Source organism: Pteropus alecto, unplaced genomic scaffold (genome assembly GCF_000325575.1).
Source record: "Pteropus alecto unplaced genomic scaffold, ASM32557v1 scaffold23, whole genome shotgun sequence".
NCBI lineage: Eukaryota > Metazoa > Chordata > Mammalia > Chiroptera > Pteropodidae > Pteropus > Pteropus alecto.
The window spans coordinates 6,453,612-6,460,756 of record NW_006435837.1 but is presented as its reverse complement, the minus strand read 5'-3'; the positions used below and the strand labels follow the sequence as shown (position 1 = coordinate 6,460,756).

Sequence of the window (7,145 nt, the reverse complement as noted above, 5' to 3'; positions counted from 1 at the left end):
CATGTCTCTTTAAAGTAGTGTTTTGGATTTCTTCAGATAAATACCCAGAAGTGGGATTACTGGGTCCTTCTTTGTCTTCATTATAGCCTTTGTTTTAAAATCTATTTTGTCTGATAGAAGTATTACTACCCCAGCTTTTTTTCTTGGTTTCCATGTTCATGAAACATCTTTTTTCATCCCTTTACTTTCAGTTTGTGTGTGTCTTTCAATCTGACGTGAGTCTCTGGTAGGCAGCATATGTAAAGGTCTTATTTTCTTATACATTCAGCTACCCTATTTTTTGATTGGAGCATTTAATCCATTTACATTGAAAGTAATTGTTGCTAGATATGTAGTTATTGCATTTTATTTTTTATATTTTTATTTTTTCCCCCTTTTTCTTATTCTTCTTCAAGAAGTCCCTCTAACATTTCCTGTAATACCGCCTTGGTGATGATGAACTCCTTTAGCTTTTTCTTGTCTGGGAAGCTCTTTATCTGTCCTTCGATTCTAAACAATAGCTTTTCTGGGTAGAGTAATCTTGGTTGTAGTCCTTGCTTTTCATCACTGGGAATATTTTGTGCCAGTTCCTTCTGGCCTGCAAAGTTTCTGTTGAGAAATCAGCTGCCAGTATTATTGGAGCTTCCTCATAGATAGCTAACTGCTTTCCTCTTGCTGCTTTTAAGATTCTCTCCTTGTCTTTAACCTTTGACATTCTAATTCTGATGTGTCTTGATATGGGCCTCTTTGGGTTCTCTGTACTTCCTGGACTCATGGGCCTATTTCCTTCACCAGGTTAGGGAAGTTCCTCCCCGTGTGCCCCTGGCACCTTTCGGGCTGCTGCCCTAGAGCTGGAGCTCAGGGCGAGTGAATCCATCAGTCAGTAAGTCTGTGCACAGGCCCCTTAAGAGGAAAGTCTATGAATTCTTGAGCACTCCATCTCACTAGGTCATAATCTCCACTGATTTTTATATCCAGAAGTTGTGGGCATTCCTCTTCCCAGCACTAGAACCCTGGGCTGGTGAACCAGGTGTTGGACCTGGACCCCTTGCTCTTCCAGGGGGACCTCTGCAGTTGAGATATTTCTTTCCATTCTCAACCGCTACACACAGGTGTGGCACCAGCCTGTTCCATGTCTCCACCCCTCCTACCAGTCTTGAGGTGGCCTCTTATGCGTGTCCCCAGTTGCAGGACTTCTGTTCAGCTAAACTTCAGGTGACTCCCAATTCTGTAGTTTAGTTGTAATTTTTTTTTTATGCCTACAGCACCTGGTCTTCCTAGGTGGTCTCTCATCCAAGTACTAATCAGTCCTGACCCTGCTTAGCTTCCGAGATCAGACAGGATCAGGCGTGTTAAGGGTGGCATGGCCGTAGACAATTTAGTTGTAATTTTGATGTGGTTGTGAGAGGAGGCAAGCGCAGCATTTACCTATTTCACCATTTTGACAGGACTATAAATTTCTTTTTGTATTGCATTTATCAGGCTTTATAATTACAGTGATGCTCAGTACAAAATGAACTGGGCAGTGTTCCCACATCCTTTATTTTTTGAAGGAGTTTTAGTAAGATTGGTGTGATTTCTTCCATAAACATGTGATAGAATTTACAAGTGAAACCATCTGAGTCTAGAGTTTCCTTTACAGTAAGCTTTCAAACTATGAATTTAATTTTTCTAATAGATATAGGGCTAGTCTCTTTCATACCCTACATCCAATCTATCAGCAAATCCTATTGGCTTGACCTTCACAATATATCCAGAACCTCACTTCTTCATATCACCTCCTTGGTTACCATCTTGGACCAAGCGTCCACAGACTTTTACTGGATTGTTGCAGTAACTGCCTTCTGGGATTTTTTGCTTCTGTCCTTGTTCCCTATAGTCTATTTTTACTACAGTAACTAATATGCTGCCTAACATAAGACTGAGTCACTCCACAAAACCGTCAACCAGAGTGAAAGTCGAAATCCTTGCGGTGGCCCATAAATTTCCAAATGGTCCAGCACTACACTACCCCTACCTCTTCTTACTCTTCTACTCTCCCTCTCACTTATTCCTCTCCACACTGGCCTCCTTGCTGTTCTTTGAGCAAGCCAAGCATATTTTGCCTCAAAGCCTTTGCACCAGCTCTGTCCTTCCCCATTCAGTACACTTCTCCCCGCCAAATATTCACATCTTTCTCTCTAAACTCTTTCAAGTCTTTGTGCAAATTTCATCTTCTGAATGGAGCCATACGTGACCGCCTAGTTTAAAGTCCCCAAATGTTCTTGGTACTCCTTGTGCTTCCTTTTTTTCTTGTTCTCTATATACTTATAACTTCCTAATATACTATACCATTTACTTATTTTGTTTATTGTTTATCTCTCCTTTCTAGAAGTTCTATGGGAACATAGAATTTTGTTCATTTTCTGTACCATTGTATCTGAGAATCTAAAATAATGCCTGGTAAACAAGAAGCTACTCAATAAATACTTGTGTAAAAAATGAACTGTGATCCCAGATTTATAACCTTGTCTAAGTCATATAGTATTTTCAAGAGAGGAAAACTAATATGTAAAAAAAGTTTCCAAAACCAGCTTTAATAACAGTATCTTTTCCCTAATGCACTTAGCTTTCATTGTTTAAAAAATTATATATTTTTGATTTTGGATCTTTTGTAAATAAATTTTAGCAGAAGACAGTGATTTCGTATTTTTGTTCATCAACAGTCTCACAGGATTTATCCTCAGGAGGAATGCATTATTTTACAACAGTTGACAGAATTGAGAGGTGAGGTTGCTAAGTAAAAAAAAAATTTTTATCAATCCCACAATCCCTTCCCCATACTATAATATTATTCAACAGAGAACATTCCAATATGAGTCTTACTATGCTTCTCATTTAATAAAAATATGTATAAGAAAGAGAAAAGCCTTACTGTGAGTTTATGGTGATTTGAATAAATGAAATTTACAAGCACCAATATTTTTAAACTATCCCTTTGTTTGGTGCCCCTGAAGTTTTCAGACTGTGGGGCAAGGCATAATAATAAAATTTGGGAATTCAAAGAAATATACCTTCCTTTAAAACATGAAATAGGATGCTTGTGAAAGGAGAGATAGGAAAGAAGACCAGCTATAATGCACATCTCAGGCAGATCACCTTCAGGAAAAATTACATATATATAGAAGTTGAAATTAATTTCCTCAAAACTATTTATGTCCATGTAGTTCTTGGAAAATCTTTGTACAACCTCAGTTGCTGCTATAATTTTAACTCCATTCTTCTGCAGCTTTGGTCCTTTTAAATCATTTTGGGAAATATGGATTTAGTGGAGAAGACAGGATACTTACGACATAGGTTTTTAATAACTTTAGTCTTGCCTAAGATTTTCTTTAAATCTGAAATGACAAATATAGAGCCTGAGTTTAAGGATGCTTATGAAGTGTTCCCGCATGTGTGACCAGTCTCTACCTAGAGAGGTGCTTTATTGTCCCTCACAGGGTCTTCTGCAGGCTACAGAGGCTTCACTGCCACTAATGAAAAAATTGCAGCTTCTTCTAACTGTTATAACCCATAATATGTGAAAACTTTAAGGGAATTTTATTGTAGGCTTCTAAATAAAAGCTCTCATTTTTTTCTAAATTTATGTAGAACCTTTCATGTATACTTAAAAAGAGAGCCATGTTGTACTTGTCTTGATAGCTGTATTTTTCCTGTTAAGCCATAGTATTAGCTATCTATTTCTGTATAACAATTACCCTCAAAATATATTGGCCTAAAACAGCAAACATTTATCACTCCATATTTTCTGTGGGTCAGAAATTTAGGAGTAATTTAGCTAGATGGTTTCGGCTCAAGTTCTCTTAGGAAGCTGCAGCTAAGACATCAGCAGCAGTCATCTGAAGGCCTGACTGGGGCGGATGGATCCATTTCCAAGGTGATGCAATGACTGTAGGAAAGAGTCCTCAGTTCCTTGCTGGTTGTTGGCAGCTGGTCCCAATTTCTTGCCATGTGCAGCTCTTCACGGGGCTGCTTGAATGTCTACACATGGACGCTCTCTTCCCCGAGAGTGGATAATCAAAGAAACAGAGCAAGGAGGAAGTCACGATGCCTTTTATATCCTAATCTCAGATGTCATAGATTGTCACTTCTCCCATTCTATTCATTAGATGTGAGTCACTAAATACAATCTACGTTTAAGGGGAGAGGAATTAGGTTCCACCTTTTGAAGAGAAGAGTATCAAATAATTTGTGGACATATTTCGACACCACCGCAGCCACGTATCTGGATCAAAAGTAGGTTGCTCTTTGATTTAAGCTTTCCATATTATATAAAGCCAGGATAGAAATACTATCTCTGTTTGCTACAGGAGGTTCGAATACAATGAATGACAGGCCCACTTATACAGTTAGAAAATGATGGTCTGGAATTAGCTCAGGTCTGCTGACTGCAATAACTCCTACTGTTTCATTGTGGTTTTCGACACAATTTTGTCAATAAACACTTGAAAATAGGTTTTTCTGTTAGTAACTCACCAGTATATGATTGAAAAATGACCATGCAACAATACACTGTATATTTCTGGTACTTATTTGAGCCCCATTAAAATATTTCATTGGGATAATGTCCCCGTGAATCAAAAAAAAAAAGCAGATTTTTGTGAAAGGAACAATTTTCATGGCAATGATTTTCAGTTGTTCACACTATCTTTCAAAATATTTGATGTCGTTGAAAATGGTACATGGAAAATAAAGTTTTTTTGTTTCCTTTTAATGACTTGAACTTTTTTTGCGTTAATCTATAGAGATTTTTCAATTAACAAGCTTGTAGCTATGAGTTGAGAGAATGACATCGTGTGTACTTTTTACTGTCTTTAGAACATCATTATACTATCTTAAAAGGTCAGAGATTGTAAGAGGTGCTGCCGATTTGGATCCTTGTTAACAGTAAAGACAGGAAAATAACTGGTCATTATTTCTCAACTGTTTACAAAATAGTTGAAATTTGCCTTCAGAGATTCAATATTATAGATTTTTCTCTTTGTGAACAGTGGTTGAACTTGCCCCTAGAAAATCTCATGCAATTTTTGAGTAGATAATACTCCCTGTGTATCATTAGCAAATTTTCTGAATCAGTCTCTTTAAAAATAATGGCCTGGAGTGAATGTCATAAAACCACTCAATGCATGCTCCCGCAGAAGGCTCCCCATATTTGTCATTGGTTTTGTCATAATGGCTCAAAAAGGGAATTATTCTATTTTTTTCATGCCATGGGTTCTTCATCCCAGACATAAGACTATAAGCAGCATCTTCTGTATGGAAAGCCCCCCAAGTTATAACATTCTCGGCCAGTCTTTTAAAATGAAAAATTTCTTTGCTAATGAGGGAAGCACTTTATTGAATTTTCAGGCCATAAAGTACAAGTCTCAATGCAGTGTCTGGGAACCCTGTGAAGTGATAGGCACACTCTATGACTGGTCTTACTTCAAATTTGCTGGTGGACAAGGACAGGACATAGAACGAATGACGTAAGAGAGACAGGAAGCAGCAGCACATTAGAAGGCAAGGAGGGTAGGTTGGCAGGGCTTATCTCTGGGCTCCAAGTTTAGACTGTGGCAACAGTCAGACTGTTGACTTTGGGGGAGGCAGGGGGTGTCCTTTTATTATTACTTTAGGATAACATTCATTCTTGAAAATGTACAGATAAATAAAAAGTAGAAAACAACCACACTAAAAAGGTCATATTCTCACCACTCAGAAAATCCATGTTAACATTTACAAAGTACAAAAACAAATAAACATATGTACATGTTTAGAAAATTTAAATAAAACAGAAAGATGCAAATGAATAGTTCAGGCATCTTTCCCTGCTCACCTTTTCAATTCAATCCATTTTTCCAAACATGACCACTGTTAATAGTTTCTTACTTATTCCTTAAGAAAGAGTAAAAAACTATCTAGGACCGAAGGAGTAAAAATCAGCTCAGACTGAAAAAGAAGAAAAGAAACCCTTCCATCATTTAAGTTAGGACAATAGACACAGAGAAAATCAGATACAAAATTAACATTTCTCCTCATGATTATGCAATAGCTATAAAATGTCATAATGGCTCCCTCTCTAAACCGACGACTCCCTGCCAACCCCGCTTTGCTACATGCATCTATTATCAAGATACCCAATCTTGCTAAAGTTCCCTCACCTCAAGACAGCACTCAATTCCTAGTTGAATCTCCCTTCTCCTAACACTGCTTCAGAAAAGCAACCAACGCAGAACTGATCACCACTCCCTGAAACTCCTCTCAGAGTCCTTCAACAAGAACCTAGCAGGAGTTGCTATATTAATATAAGACAAAGTAGATTTCAGAGTAAGTAACATTAATAAAAGTAGAGAGAGACATTTCATAAAGAGTCCAATTAAGGAAGAGGATATCACAGTCCTAAATTTGTATGCACCTAATAACAAAATTATTACATGAATTAAAAACTGATAGAAGCATAAGGAGAAAAAGACAAATCCGTAATTATTCTCAGAGATTTCCCCATAATATAGTTTTTTATCTTTTTATTTCTACCCTATTTGTGTCTTTAAAGTATATTTCTTTTTTTTAGATTTATTTATTTAAATTAGTTTCGAGTATACAATACATTTGTTAGACATCTATATAGTTCATAAGATGATCCCCCCAATTGCTCCCTCCCTCCCCTGGACCTCCACCTAGCCATCCTATTAATGCTAACTGCATTCCTTATGCTGTGCTCCCCATCCCCGTGACCATCTATCATCAACTACTAATTTGTATAAAGTACATTTCTTAAAAGTAGCATATAGTCGGGTCTAGTTTTTTTTAATCCAATCTGACACTCTCCATTTAATTGGATGATTAAACCATTTACAGTTAACATTTTATTATTTATTGTTGCAGAATAATATCACTACACACTTAGCAGCTTGAAACAACACATATTTATTATCTTGTTGTTTCTATGGGTCAGAAATTCAGGCACAGCCTGAGTCGTCTGCTTCAGGATATTTCACAAGGTTGCAGTCAAAGTGTTGGGCAGGGCTCAGGTCTCATCTGAGGCCCAACTGAGGAAGAATTTATTTCTGAGTTAATGTGGTTGTTGGCAGGATTCTGTTCCTTGTATACTATCTGAATGAAGGCCACCTTCAGTTCCTTGACACGTG

The 7,145-nt window shown here is 37.4% G+C and overlaps 1 pseudogene; it reads right to left on the bottom strand.

Annotated features, from left to right (window-relative positions):
- Window positions 1–1,235: 1,235 nt before the first annotated feature.
- LOC112479512 lies at window positions 1,236–1,354 on the bottom strand (annotated as a pseudogene).
- Between the last annotated feature and the right edge of the window lie 5,791 nt (window positions 1,355–7,145).